Source organism: Lissotriton helveticus, chromosome 4_1 (assembly GCF_964261635.1).
Source record: "Lissotriton helveticus chromosome 4_1, aLisHel1.1, whole genome shotgun sequence".
Lineage (NCBI taxonomy): Eukaryota > Metazoa > Chordata > Amphibia > Caudata > Salamandridae > Lissotriton > Lissotriton helveticus.
In genome coordinates, this window is record NC_136063.1 from 1,239,544,359 (window position 1) to 1,239,560,913 (window position 16,555).

The window sequence follows — 16,555 nt, forward strand, 5'->3', positions numbered from 1 at the left end:
TGGCTGTTGTTTTGACGAACTTTAGCTCTGTCACAGTCTGACACAGTTTTTTTTTATCAGAGGCTGAATGCCTCTCTTTTACCTTATCTTTGGGTATGTTCTCCACTTATTCAAGAGATGTCTATTGGCGACTTTGGAATTTTACTTGCCAGTTTTCTTACTCCTCAAAACTTCAAGAAATCCTATTTTTGGTGATTTTAACATCTATTTTTTCATTGACACTTACTAAATCCCTTCTTAATTTGTTCACAACAGTTGGGCGTAAGCAATTAATTCATTAACCTTTCCTCTTGGAGGACAGATAATGGGCTTCATTTTAGATCCCTCGTACTACGGAAATGCTAACAAGAGGTTAAATGTCCTGCCTATCTTTTGCTCATCTTCCATCTACTTGGCTAACAAGTTCAACTACTATAAAGAGGTATTATTGATTATAATTTAACTCATTAACACCACTCTCTCCTATTCCTCCTCTTGATAGTTGTGAATTACGCAGTTCTGGTCTAAGTCCCATGCTTTTCAGCATTTATGTAAACAATATGACCAAACATTTTACATTCTTAAGACTTCCATTTATGACTCATGCGAATGATGCACAAAGGATTCTCCACATGGACCACGATTCTTCTGCTGCCCAAGCTAATTTCTTTATCTATCGGTCAAACACAGGCCTTGGAGGAATTTCAATTATGCTTCAGTAATCAAAGTAATTTTGGTAATTTTGCATTACTCTTTGACATGAGATTGTTGATAATAATGTGATTACACCTACTTGTGTAAATGAGAGCAACTTCGGGAGGGGGGATATCTCACCACAAGAGCACATTTAGCAAGCCTAAGTGGCTGCTGGAGCTTGTTATTCCTTTTCTTTTGCATGTAGCGCTATTTCTTAGAGCAAAATGCATCCAAGTTTCCATTTAAGATGCAAGAATGCATTTTGTGGTAAGAAAATATTGCTAAATCTCGGAAGTAAATTGAGAGGAATTCCTACCTTAGGTGCACATTTAGAGAGCGAGAGAAGCTGCTTGCTATTCATGTTCTCCTACATTTAGTACTATTTCCTGGAGAACAATCAATCCTTGTGTCCATTGGGCATCCAGGGGGCATTTTTGAGCTAAGAAAATAGTGCTCAATGCAGAATTAAACTTCTTGCATAATTCTGCGTTATCCTATTGGAATTTGTGGGTAATTCCGCATGATTACATTACATGGAATAACAAGAGTTACGCCTACCCCTGGTCAAAAGGAGAGAAATCAATGCACCTAAACTGTCTCAAAATCTATTCTAATAAAATAGAAATATTGATCATTAATGGTGACCCTAATATCTGTACATACAATTGGAATCTCGCTTACTTGGCCAACAGCCTCAGCCTGCTTCAGAAGTCCGCAATCAGGGATTCTAGTTTGATTAAGACTTATCCTGAATATTGTATCCTTTGTTGTGATGTCCATCAACAGAAAGAGTAGGCCATGCATGTTGGTGGTTGTTTGGTTCATATACCCTGTCTGCTGTACAAACTTCAGTTGTTCTGTTGTCTCTAGATGTAATGGTTTGCAGGCTTGTTTCAGATAATTATCAAGAACCAACATTTTGTGACACACAAATATCACAAAAAAACCTTCTAGGAAACCAAAATTGCATTTGCATACTTTCTATGTCACCTACAAAAGTATTTAGGCATAAAAAATGTGGCCCAGAATATCAGAAAAAAAGGTAACTATTTCAGTTGACTTTATATAGCATTAAAGTGTATTGAATTTAGATGCAGAGGTGTAAGCTCTGAACTGCAGAGGCATTTCCACTTCCAGTGCTGAGCAATTTATTTGGTCTTTGGTGGGGGGTGGTGAATGCAAACAAAGGGCTTCACAAGAAAACATGTTTTTTTCTAAACATTTAATTTATGAGGAGTTTACTATGCTAGGATCACCACATTCCCAGCTTTCAGGAACAAGTAGAGTAGTATCAACATATTTTTACCACAGTTTTTGCATTTTTAAGAATTTGTCCTTTTTGCCTAATTTTTGTGGATTCAACCTACTTGCAGTGTGAGGTGAAAACAGGTGTGAACAATCATCAGTGATCCTGGAAGGCTATACTTTGCTGAAAATTATGCAAATTTCTGAATTAATCAAGGTGTGAGGAGATCCCCGATTTTCCAAAAACATTAATCATTGAAATAAAAAAATGATAATAAGCATAAAAATAGTAATTGGTGACAATGTTTAAATCTGTACATTTTTGTCACAACTGCTGATTTACAAATGCAATAAACCAATATGTGCTTCAGACCCATAGTCAACAATGGAGCTGCACATTATAATGAGGTTTCATCTTGTACAGACCATGCTGCAATTCATATGGCAAAATATCAAGAATGAAAAATGGGTATGAAGAAAACCTATGTATTTTTGTAATGTGTGCAAGATACGGAGTTTAGGAACAATGGTTATTTGTGGGCCTTTGAAGTTGGGATTGCCCTTTCTAATATGTGAGTCAGAGGGCTTTTTGCCAAAATGTATGTGGTGCACACTGGCTTACATTTGAAACCAGAAATGGAGAGAAATTCAGTTGAAAATAATAGTCCATGATTCTGTGTTATCACATGTCTCCCAATAAAAATGGTATCCCACTGGGGCGCTAGAGGGCACACTAGCATGATGGCTGCACTTGCATGAGGCACCTTGCAGCCCAGGATCAACATCCTGAATAATGCTGCCTAACCTCAACCGAAAGAAACCGTGAGCGAAATGCGACGTGCTGCCCCCAGTCCAGAAATGAGGCAGAAATAAACAACTGGTGAATGGTGAGGTCGGATCGCTGGCAGGCCCTGTACTCACTCTTCAAAACGGCAGGCATCTGGTGAGCGGTGCAAAGCTACAGCCACTGGTGAAGAGGATGGTGAAATCAGCAAACGGCTGCCCTTGCTCCGGTCCGCTTCTCTGAGACGGGATGCTACGATACGGCGAGCGTGGGCCGGAGCGATGGACCGAAGCCTGCAGCACTGCGTGATTCTACTGGTGGCAGGCAGCAGATGCTGGGCCTGTGTATTCGGCCGAGGTAATTGGTTCTGACATGTCACGATCCCCCTGTGCAGGCGCGGTCTGGTCTTTGGCATCCCGAGTCCGGTTTGGGTGAGACGGACAGGGACACTGCCTGCAGACTGTAATGAATCTGCACCTTGGGCATTAGGCGAAGACACAGCCTATCTTCTTTAGCTACACTCCGGGGCGTTGCATTACGTGTGATGCCATTACTGGACTCAGCCCTCAGGGCGCGGGGGGTCTGGAGGAGCCACGCTCCGATGCCCATTTGTTGATTAAGGTTGAACATAAGGGTGGCTGCTCTTCGGAACACTGCCTATCATGCTTCCCTCACACTTCCACCCCAATACCAACCTGGGGCGACTCCCCCACCCTGTTCCCGGGCACCCTTGTACAATTTTTGGGGGAGAAATATACCTACAGGAGAGCAGACTTGGGGTTTACAGGCGACCTGACCCATTGGCTCTTGGGATTGGAGCAGGCCGCCGCAACTGAGGAAGCAGCGCACATCAGGGCAAAGGCTCACACTCCTAGAGGCTCTGTAATGGATCTGGAATAAGGCACAAGCAGGGAAAATATGGGCAAAACAGGTGGCAGACAAGCAAAGATACCATTCAAAGCGCGCAAATCCTCCAGAACTGCCACTGACCCTGAAAACACAATGGCGGAAAGCCCTAGCTCTGCGGCCCAGACCTCCACGGAAAAACTCAAGAAACTCCTCACAATGGAACATAGCCTCACTTCAATAGAAGCAAAAATGGACGCAATGAACACCCGCATGGACAATGTCACCCATAAACTTGACCAGCATGAAGAACTCATCAAGGAAGCGGAGCAGTGCGTTTCTACTTTGGAAGACACATCCGTGGGCAGAAAAGAACAACTACTCCACATGGAACGCCTTTTGAAAGTAATTGCGGTCAAAAAGGAGTATGTAGAATTGGGGTCACGCTCCAATAACATTCGTATATTAGGAGTTCCGGAGTCCACAAACACGGGCCGCATGGAGGACTATGTGGAGCGCCTACTGATGATAATATTTGAAAGAAGTGCTTTTTCCACAATGTTCATAATAAAAAGAGCCCATCGCGTGCTGACTGCCCGCCCCCACTTGCAGCTCCCACCAGATCGATCATTGTACGCATACTCAATTATCGGCACCGTGACACTGCTTTGAGGTTAGCCAGAGAAAGAAAAACACTTCCAAGAAGGCTCTGAATTAGACATCTATCCATCCAGACTTTACAATCGCGGTCCAAGACGCCCAGAAAAAGTCACTCCCAATAAAAAAGAAGTTACAGCAGCCCAACATCCCTTATGCCATGCTCTTCCCAGCAAAGCTACAGATTACTCACCAGGGCAAGCAACATTTCTTTACCAACCCTCAGGATGTGGTGGATTTTTTGCACAGCACTCTCAGGAGATCCCCTCTGAAAGATCCATATTTGAGCCCTTCTTGTTCTCATGCAGCCCTATTGGATATAGAGTAACAGTATGGGGCCAGTGATAATGTAGTACTGAATGAGGGCAATATAGTCTTATAGGATATGGAGCCACATTGGGCTGCACCAGACACCCGAAGCCAGGACCCTACGGACAATCGGGAACAAAGCACAGCCAGAATTAAGCCACTGGGTTTCAATGTACTGTTCTCTGCACATCACTGGGATATGCCCCTGGGAGGAAGGGGGGAACAAACCAGTACCTGGGCACCCTCGTGCTCTACGAGGGGAGACAGATGTGCCCTCGTGCGACTCCCCAACAGGACAACTCTAATATGTTTGCTTCTATTTGGTTTATTAAGTTCTGAGTCTTCTCACCACAAAAGATCATCTTCCACTGTTGAAATCTTGTTGGGAAGGGTGGGAACGTAGGCCACGGCAGGTTTGGGCTGCCGATCTGGGTGGGAAGCAGGACTAAACTGCTGCGATGGGGAGGGGAGGGGAGGGACAGAGGGACAGTTCACAGAAGATAATGTTCCACTGTTAATAGCTCTTTGGAAAGGGGGGAGGGTGGGAACGTGGGCCACAGCAGGATTAGGCTCTTGTTGTGTGTGGGAGAATGGTCTAAACTCCTGCAGTGGGGGGAGAGAGGGGAGTGGGACGGTTAGTGACAGCTTCAAACACACTAAGCACAGGCCTTACTGCAAGTTACACCACTGCTTATACAGAATACACCACACATCGTATATTACATGAATACCGAATGTTCAATGATGCCTTCAAACCCACCTAGCTATAGCTTTATCAGGTGGAATGTGTGAGGCCTTGAAAACCAGAGGAAGCGCTGACACATTCTGGCCTATCTCGACCGACACAATATAGACATTGCAATGCTCCAAGAGACTCATATGGGCCACACATCCCAGTCCACATTTGCATCCCGAAGGCTTCGTATAGATGTTGTTCGACAAACTCAACTTATGTTCGGGGGATGGGGATACTCATCAAGAAAAATGTCCCATGTGTACCGATAGGTTAGATGGCGGACCCCCAGGCATGCTACTGTCTCACATGGGGGCGGTTGTCATCTCAATCCATCAGGCTAGCTTGTTGCTATCGCCCTAACCATGACGACCCTACTTTTTAAAATATTCTCTGGGGGAAAATTTGCGACACTCATGGGGCGTGGGGGAGACTTTAATCAAACCCTAGATCCAATGATAGATAGACAATGCCCACAACCTTACCGTTACACGTGGCCTAACGACAATTACTAGAGATCATTACTGCACATGACTTGCTTGACGCATGGAGGAGCTTACACCCAGCCGACAGAGAGGGCACATGCCACTCTTCTACACACTCCACTTGGTCGAGAATAGATGGATGGCTGCTTTCTAGAGGACTCAAAACATGGCTTACAACTGCTCGACACCTGCAGCGACCATACTCGGACCACTCGCCGGTGCTGCTGACTATGGATCCTCCCTGCTCACTGTCTCCCTACCAAAACTGGAGACTGCCTGTAAATGCTCTCCTAGATATGCCATTCCAAATGGAACTGGGTCAAGAGATCACAGATTTCTTTGCATAACTTAGACACGGTCCCTCAGCTCTCCATGGGCTGGAAGGCATTCAAGGTGACTATTAGAGTAATATGCATTGCAAATGGGGGAGTCATCTTGAAGGATATCCGTAATTCACTTAGAGGCCTAGAAATTGACCCTAAACAACTTTAAACCCGAATGGGATCAGATCCAAACTCTTATTTGAAGGAGTAGTTCAGAGACAAATTGACAGAAAATCACGCAACTGCAGTAAGAGAATGTACATTTTGTGGCAAATATTATAGTGCTCGACAATATACGGAAGAACTTTCTTGAAAGGCCCTAGTTGAGCTTACCCGTAAACCCAAATTTACCAATACCATACTGGAAATTACTGATCATGAGGGAGGGGTACATAGTGAAACCTCAGAAATACTAGACACTTTTCACGGGTTCTACACTGACCTCTATAAAACACACAGGAAGCAGCCGCTTGAGTTTGTGCCCTATTTTGAGGGCATAGCTCTTGGTTGGCTTGGGGATAGTCAGAGGAAATTCCTCCTAGCAGACTTTGAAGATGAGGAGATACGCTCTGCTATTATGCACATGCAATCTGGCCACGCTCCAGGGCCAGACGACCCACCGGACGAATTCTACAAGACATACAGTGACGCCCTCATCCCTATTCTAAAACAAGTTTACGAGGAGACACAAGAGACAGGTACACTTCCACTAACAATTTGAGAAGCACTCATTATATCAATCTTCAAACCAGGCAAACCAGGGGACAGATGTGACTTTTTCCAACCACTCTCGCTAATCAACTGCTACGCCAAAATGTTGGTCAAAGTGATCGCCAACATTATCAGCCCTCTGATGAGAGCCTAGGTGTTACCAGACCAATCGGGCTTCATACCCGGAAGAGCAACATCGCATAATCTCCCCACCCTCTTTGCCCTTATGCAAGACACCAAGCCAGATTAGATCGTGGTGGCAATCGTCTTGGATGCCACCAAGGCCTTTGATTAATTTGAGTGGGATTATCTGGCCAGCGTACTGGTGAGGATGGGTTTCCCACCCCTTTCCTAGATTGGATTCAGCTATTGTACACAAAGCCACAAGCCAAACTCCCTATTAACCGAATGTGCTCTTCTAAGTTTCACATCACGAGAGGGACGAAGCAGGGATTCCCGCTCTACCCTCTCCTTTTCGCCCAGGCCATAGAGCCGCTGGTGGCTTAGGCAGCATCATCGGGAGCCTGCTCTCATATACCCGGAGAGGCAAATTCTCGTCTTGCTTTTCGCTGATGACCTCACTCTGTATTTATGCAACCCCGAGAAGAGCCTGAATACCGTATTGCGGGCATTCCTGAAGTTTGGCCGCTACTCAGGAATTAACATCAATTGGAGCAAATCACATATTTTCCCCCTCACACACGCTGTCAGGGGATACACCCTGGATTTTCCATTATCCTGGTGCGAAGGCAAAGTGAAATACCTAGGACTAGCCATTACCAGTGACAAGGAAAACCTCATGAGGGCTAACTATGGCAGAGCACTAAGCACACTTACAGATTCCATCACAAGATGGATACTTATGCCTCTTTCTTTGGCAGGCCGGATAGCACTGATCAACTGATCAAGATAGTCGTCCTCACAAAATTACTCTACCTCTTCACCTGCATTCAATATGCGCCCAGCAGATTCTTTTTTAAAGCACTTATATCACAATTCATCCGATTGACCTGGGGGGGCAAGCCACCCAGACTGAAGTGGGAGATATTAACATTACCTTTTGACAAGGGAAATTTCGAGGTTCCCGATATGAGTTATACTTCTGGAGCTCTCAGGCACACTTCGCGTTATAATGGATGCACCCACCACCATACATGCCGCACCTCGCAGAGGAACACTGGCCTATGGTTCTGACCCCATACTTGGTTTACATTAGCGTGCCCACCAACCCTAAATACGCAGATCCCACAACAGTGGAATGCACAAATAGAGCATGGAGGGCTATGGCTAACTGCATGAAAGTGGACACACTATACTACCCACTTCTGCAACCAGCTTAGACATCCCAGTCATGAGGGAAGTAAGGTGTCAACAAATGCTAGGCAAATTCGAAATTCATACTGGGGAGCTCTGTACGAGGGCGGGACATTCCGTTCATGTGAACACTTTTTTACTGACTGCCAATCTTCCTCTATGGAACGATTTATGTACTTGAGGTTTCGAATTTATGTAAAGTCTCCTACCCCCAACTTTCCTGCCGAGCCCCCCACCTTTGCATCACTACATGCCTTATTACAATGGGCCTCCCCTATACACGCAGTGTCCATGCTGTATCGAACCACCCAAACAAATAGCCCGCACAACGGCCCTGATGCGTGGACCAAGTGGGAAAATGACTCCGGCGCCCCAATTACTGATGATCATTGGATGTACTGCTGCCAACAAACAGGGAGAACCTCGGCTAGTAGCAGATCGTGCATATACATTTCAAATTCGTCCTCCGTCTCTATTACACTCCTGCCCCGCTATGCCGATTACGACTTTGAGAGAATGACAATTGTGATAGATGCGGGAGGGAAGGAACTGACTTCTTACATTTAGCATGGGAATGTGCCCCTGTCTTTGAGTACTGGGTGGAGGTGACAGCAGCTCTCAGTTAGATGACAGGGCTCCACATAACTAACATAGGGAATTTTAGAGAGCCCTTAAGGAAATATGTATCGCTAGACATACTCCTCGCTAAACGCAGGGTGGCTTGTAGGTGGTGAAGGGGACGAGCACCTAAGTTCAAGATATCGCCAGGAACTACTAACAACATACGCAGAATTGATGCAACCCACGTCTCGCCCTCGAGACATCTGGGAATCATATGAATATATCTACAGGAGCGTCTGCCACAGAGTGCGAAGTAGGAGACACTGCTGGGGGCCCGAGAGCGTCGGCACTGGCGGAGTGAAGAGAGGAGACCTAGTCGGGGAGCACATAAGAGAACTGTGTGGTTCATCGCAAATAATCTCCGCAGAGCGCCAGTGTGCACCACAAGTAGCCTAGTTTGTATATGTTATGTACGTGCTATGTAGGTTATTGTGTACGGCATGTATTCTTTCAATCTGATATTTTAATATTGCAAAGCGAGACTGACAATATTCTGCCTGTAGCTGTACTGTCCTTCTTTGTTTTGGTTTGCAGAAAACTTGATAAATAAAGTAAAAATATAAAATAAACGGTATCACATTTGTATGTCTGGGCCCCATGCATGTTACAAAAAACACCCTAAAACCTGATCTACAGACATAACATTTCACTCAGCAAAATCATTGTTCTTTTACAATGTAAGTAGCTGAGTAATATGGGACCTAGTTCAGTCACCTCTGCCGCCATCCAGGGAAAGCTTCAAAACCCAGACGTTGCTGAAAACTAGACACTCAAGGGATTCCAGGGTAGTGTGACTGGAGTGGATCCCATGATAATTTCCTACTCAGACGCTCTTGCACTTAGCCACGGCCCAAATTTACTGGGGGCGGCGGGGTGGGTGAGGGACGCGGAGGGCTGTATAGTGGAAAAAAACAACTAAAGAAAACCCACTTACCTTCAGGCTGGCCTCTCGGCCGGCCACTACCTCTCAGTCTGCTCTCCACCGCCTCTTGATCCTGGAAGCAGGAACAGGAAGGACCCAGGCTCCTGACTCTCCTAGCCAATCACAATGCTGCAATGCAGCACTGTGATTGGTCTGAGCACCGTGGATCAGCACTCAGGCATATGGGAGCCTGGGGCACATTCTTCACCCAGGCTGTAATCCAGCCTGATTACAGAACATGCAAAGTGTGCATGACTGTTTGGCCAGCCCGAGAGGGCCAGTCAAAGCGGCATTGCATGCCTTGGAATGGGCAAACAACCCCTCCACTGCCCTGATCTGGCAGTCTAGCCCCTCCCGCAGCAGGAAAGGAAAACCAAAATGATAATAACGCTAGTTATTATCATTTTAGTTTTGTTTAACTACTGCTCAAAGAGCAGTGGGGCGACGCTCTTCTACCTTAGCAGAGGAGCCGCCACTTCTTGCAGTCCTTAACCCTTGGCAGAAAAAATATGAATTTTCCTCACATTTCTGGGAGAGAAAGATCTGGAAGCCGTGGAGACCCATTAAATTGCTACCTCTTAGTGTTCCCACACTTGCCTTGATAAAAGAGAGAGGGAGAAAGGAGAGAAGAGACGAGAGAGAGAATGGATGGGTAGTAAGAGAGAGACAGGTAAAATAAGTAAAGGAGCTGGTTTGAGCATTTTCTGCCAGATCTGGTTTTGGTGGCCAGTCCTGTCCTGACACTGTAATTTACAAATTCTGGCCCTGTTCCCACCTTTTACATGATTTAAAAAATAACATTGTTCTAGATGAAAAACATAATCTAACTGTGAACAGAATTTTGAGGAATGAAGTGTGCAAAAATCAGTGTGTGGGACGGTAGTGCAAAATGAAACGTTTTAACTTGAATCTTTTTAGCGTCCCCTACTCTCAGTCAGATTGGAGGTTCTATGGTACAGTCTCAACAGGATATTCTTCCACTCCAAAATGTTCTTTTAGCAGATGCTAAAGTGAAAGGTGCTACTGTGTTATGTCACACACATCAAATGGCAATTTTTGATACTGAAGCTTGTTACAAGCCTATGGTGATAAACTTTGTACACATGCAAGGGCGCTTAGAAAGGTCAAATGGAAAACGCAACGAATCATCAGTTGTATGTGATGTCACAATATAAACAAACCAATCAGATGTGCATCTCAGACAACTTTGATGTTAGCATTTCTCATGCTTTCATGTACTTTCGGTTCCTTTAATGTGCATTGATTGCTTCTGCTTTCTAGTGATTAGTTGATGCATGGCTTTATTTTGATGGGAGCAATAGTACAAACACTGGGGCTGCTTTATAAATAATTGCGAGAGTTATTTTCTCATTAAATGCACATTTGAATGGATGTTTTGTTTCTATTAAGTTACTTTCCCTGATATTGACAATATTTGACAGCAAACAACACTCAAGTGAATTGATCTAGGACACATTCACAAGACTGTGGTAAAGGAGATCACCACTAGTACGACCTGCAGATCTTGAATTGGAATCAAAGCATAGACAGCTCAGGTTTTCATCACTCTGAAGCTGGTAAACTAATTATCAAAAATGGAAAACCGCTACACCTCATATTTATAGCAGTTAGAAATAAGAAAATAGGTCTCAATTGCATGAAAAAAGAATGTATTAGTATTCTCTTTATTGTTGATGTTTTGTTATTACCACTACTGCTGCTACTCTTACGTATGGTGCTGCTATTACCGCAGTACTTTGAGAAATCCTACAGCCGGCTCCACCTTTCTCAGTCAGAAGCTAAGCCTAGGCCCAGATTTACTAACTTGTTGTTTTAGGGTTGATTCATGTTTTGGGTGCATCCCTATGCACAATCTTTTTTGGGATTTACAATGCCACCCAAAGCTCGATTTGTGTGACTTTGTGTGGTTTTGTAAAAAGAAATGTAAGGCGCGGCAGCCATACTGTTAGCTTGCCTTACCTTACGTCTGGTAGGCGTTACATGGGTGGAGCATGGGCATTGTAGTGCATCTACCCATGCATTTTCATGTGCAAACCCATATTCACTTGTAAATATGGGGTTGTACCAAAATGGTGCACCACCGGAATCTGCGTAATGAGGAGAAATATCTTTATTTCTCCTCATTACTTCCTCTTTGCCTGTGTGCTGCATTCTGCAGCACACAGGCAAAGAGGAGTAAGCCTCAAAGGATATTTATGGTACAGGAAGGTACACTATTCTGCAAAAAACGATCCAATCCACAATGCAGGGAACCTTGAAAAATGAGGCAAGGATTCCTGCATAGGCGCTAGGCAGGCACAAGTGCACCAGCACTAGAAGAGAGAAAGAAGAAGTGCGCCATATCTTTCTAAATATGGTACAGTTCTGCTCCTTCCCTTTCATGCATCACAGTGCAGCAACTTCCTTTGTTGGGTTGCTTTGCGTGAAATCTTAGAAAAGATGGGCCCTAGGTCAGTCAATTAGTCCACACTAATTGATCTTTTCAATATACAAGATGAGGAGCCGGATGCCTGCCTTAATTGCCCTTGACTTACCCAGAGCACAGTAACTATCAACCAATGGAGACTTGTCATTTAGATACAAAATTGTGTGAATGGTCTGGAAAATGACGAGCTAGAATCTGATCTGTTCTCAGAAGCCCGAATCAGGGAAATTGAATGGACACTGTCCAATTCAGTATCAGAGAAGTTGCTTATGACACCCAATAAAAGTCATTCTTTTTACTCTGGCTACTAAAATGTACACATCAGGTCATCAAATTTCACCTTTTCAGTGACAGATTTGTAAAAATACCACCCTGGTTCACCCTCGGCTGAAAGGCTGGCAGCAATCTCAAAGAACATTTTGACAAAGTCTTATGAAAAAGAGAGTGATCATTGCAATCGGAGTAAAATCTGAGAAATGGGTAATTACGAGTACATTTAACACCACCTTTTTTTGGCATGTCTTATAGTTCATATCAATACCTTCTTGGTATTCTGTTTCCTTCAGTGCTGTCCTTCGTCCAACTAATTTTAAAAATTGAAGACAACAAACTTGCTCAAACTATGATCAAATTCCAGCACTTCAAAGAAACTAACCACCCAGGACCATCTCGTGCATGGAATCTTTATGAGAACCAGAGCCAGGAGTAGCAGAGGATCCACAAATGAGAATGACAGGATGGTCCTCTAATTGGAGGAACTGTGACACCTTACTTGCACCTCAGAAGCATTTCACCAAGCCCCAATGGAAAAGGGGATGACTTTGAAAGACTGCATACTTTATAAGAAGTGTTTTGTGGTGACTTACTCTTGTAGCACATGTGGCTTACTCCTGAACTCCAGGATTTAGACTGTAGTAATTCAGGAGTACCACAAGGCTTAGCCCTTGTTCAGGCAGTGTTGGCATTGGTCCTCACACGCCTCAATTTCTCAAATCCGCTTTACACGGGCCTGCCACTGTGCCTGCTTGATCGTCTTCAAATAGTGGAGAACCAGGCGACAAGACTAATCTACAAACAGCCGAGATGGCAATCGGCTAGCCCTTGTCTGCAAAAACTCCATTGGCTGCCGGTGGCGCAATGGGCTGCATTTAAATCAGGCTGCGTTGCCTTCAAGGCGCTGCATTGTAAGAGCCCTAAGTTCATTAACGACATGATCACCAAGTATGCCCCCACGCGTAACTTACGCTCTGCCCACCTTCACTTACTATCCACCCTAGCCGTTAAACTCAAGCGACAAGGTGACCTCAGGTTCTCCTATTTAGGTAACTGTGCACCAACAGGACTACTGGTGACAAATGCACCCAGATTATTTCTTACAGATAAACAGTTTCTGAAGGATTGGTCAATGATTGCATGGCGCTGTACGCGTGACTGGCTAATCTTAATTATCAAAACTGCCAAGCGCGCGGCGGATGCCATCTTGATAGAAATCCAAATTCTAGAAACACAGATTAAGACCACTATAACAAACATTATCTTTAAGAAAAACCAAAAGGAGACTAACAAGAGTAACAAAGAGTTCAAAGAGAGTATACTCTTTGCAAAAATTGAAAAGTTCAAAAAGGATTTGGCGAGATTTACACATGAGCGTGTTTATTCGTACACGAGTGATAACTATGTCCCTTCAAATTTGAACAACACAGGGCGCCAAATTTGAACACCACAGGGCGCAAACTAGGTTCCACCTATGGGAGCACTAGTTCGAATGATAGTTCTAACACAAGTGATTCTGATACATCAGTAGGGTCCACTAAGAAGGGCCAATACCAGAGAGGACGTGGTGGCAATTTCCAAAAAAGATGGCAAGGCGGACCACCTAATTATCATCAACAATGGTGGCAGCCGCCACCCTGGCAATGCCCCCCTCCCTTCCAACCACAGAGGGGCCTATGGGCCCTATGGGACCATTTGATCCACAAGCCTTCCATGGCAATTATAACAACCAGCCTTTTTTAGGGCAGGGCAGGGGCCGCTCCAGAGGGAGAAGAAGAAACCCACAGGCACAGGTCCATTGGAGTCCTCCACCATCTCCACACACACTGCGGAGCAACAAGAAGAAACCCTCGGGGCAACCGGGGACGAGTGCAGACTCGGATTAATTATGAATCTGAGCAGTAGGACTCTGAACACAGAGGAAGAAAAAGTGTTGAATAAAGGTCTGGGATCTGTTACCACCTTCAAGGGAGATGCTTTTCACACCAACTGTGAATTAGCCAACTTTTTTCGCAAAATAAGACTCCACTTCTTCTTTAAAGGGAAAGACGAATCACTTGACAAAATGGATGATAACAACGGGCTGAAGAAGAAGTCTAGCTTTAACCCGCCCACACATTTGATCCCTCCAAACGTACTGACTTTTGAGGAGGCAGTGAATAATGACATAGCTGCCATTATGGATAAAGAACATAAATCCTTTTGTAACTTCTCCAACAAAGAACAAACAGCTTTGCGTGGCCTAATGTCTGACAAGGATATAACTATAAAACCGGCCGATAAGGGCGGGGCTATAGTTATCCTCGACACAGAAGTATATCGCTCTGAATGTCTCAGACAACTGAGTGACAGAGTAGCATATCGCCCTTTAAAAGAGGATCCAATGGAAAAAATTAAAAAGGAGATTGCTATAATGGTGGAAGAGGCTAGCAGTGAGGGTTGGATCACACAACAAGAGGCAATGTTCTTACAGACACAACACCCAGTGATGCCCTACTTTTATATATTGCCCTATGTGCATAAAAGTACAAGACCACCTCCTGGATGCCCCATTATTTCAGGAATTGGATCTCTCCTAGAACCTCTGTCCACATTTGTGGATCATTTTCTAAGACCAATTGTTAAGGAGATGCCCACTTTCCTTCAGGACACAAAGGACGTCCTAAGGTTGCTCCCTGAAGTAGAATATGATATGAACACTGACATATTAGTCTCATTTGATGTGGAGTCACTTTATACATCGATTCCCCAAGACGCCACTCTGGATGCTATAGCATTACTACTTTCTGAAAGAAATTTAGACTCCATTACTCCAAAACATTTCATTATGTCATGTGCCCAAATAGCAATGAAACAAAACTTCTTCAAATTTGAGAACACCATATATCTCCAGACTGCAGGTACCAGCATGGGAAGCATTTTTGCTCCCAGCCTGGCTAACCTGTACTTCCATGGATTTGAACAGGAGTACGTCTTGTCTACATCTAATCCCTTCAGAGACTCTATCCGTCTCTGGAGGCGATATATAGATGACGTCTTTGTGGTGTGGAGAGGTGAAATGTCAGAGATCAAGACTTTTTTGACTTGGCTTAATGGCCGCAACAATTTTTTGAAGTACACAATGGAAGCCAGTAAAGAGAAATTGGCATTCTTAGATCTTTTGATTCTAGCAACACCCACTGGCTTAGAGACTGAACTTTTCGCTAAACCGATGGCAAAGAATTCATTGCTCAGGTATGATAGCTTTCATCCTCAATCATTGAAAGATAATCTGCCTTATGGGCAGTTTTTGAGACTGCGGAGAAATTGTTCCACAACTGCTAGTTTTAAGAAACATTCTGAAATTTTGTCATCAAATCTAAAGGCAAGGCAGTATCCAACTAACTTGATAAAGCGCTCGGCAAAACGGGCCAAAAAAAATCACAGAGAAGCATTGTTGGAACTGCCCAAACAGAAGGATGGGATATCCAGGCTAACCTTTGTGAATACGTTTAGCACTGCCTCCAATGCTATCAGGAAAAGCGTACGGAAACACTGGAAGATTCTGAATATTGGTGCAGAGAAAATTCCTGAACCACTGTTTGCCTTCAAACGTAGTACTAATTTACGTGACCAGCTAGTACATACCAGACCGAGAGATAACTTGGAAACAAGTCAGGAAACCTTATGGCAACAATCGCCAGTTGAAGGCCATTTTCCTTGCAGAGGATGTTCAGTCCGCCCACAGACTGCTAAATCTAAGATGGTCCACATAAGAACCAACAAACCTGGGATACAAAAAAAGTTCACAAATTGCAATAGTGAAAGAGTAGTTTACTTGATAACGTGTCCTTGCAAACTGAACTATGTGGGCATGACCATGCGAAAAGTGAAGCAAAGAATAATGGAACACAGAAGCACTATACGGTGTAAAAGACAAGCCACCAAATTAACAAGTCATTTCTTGTCTATGAATCACCGTCCAACAAACTTCACTTGGACGGTACTTGAAAAACCATACATCCCAGAACACATAGCGGATATTTCAAAATTTTTGCTTTTGAAAGAACAGAAATGGGACTTCAAACTCAAAAGTGACAAATTTGGGCTGAATGATGCTATACCGTGGACACTTCTGTAGGTGAATGAGTCCATGCATGATCCTTATGACTTGCATGCGAGACAGTGAGCCAGGGATCCACTTTATACCATGTGATAGTTTCTAAACATGT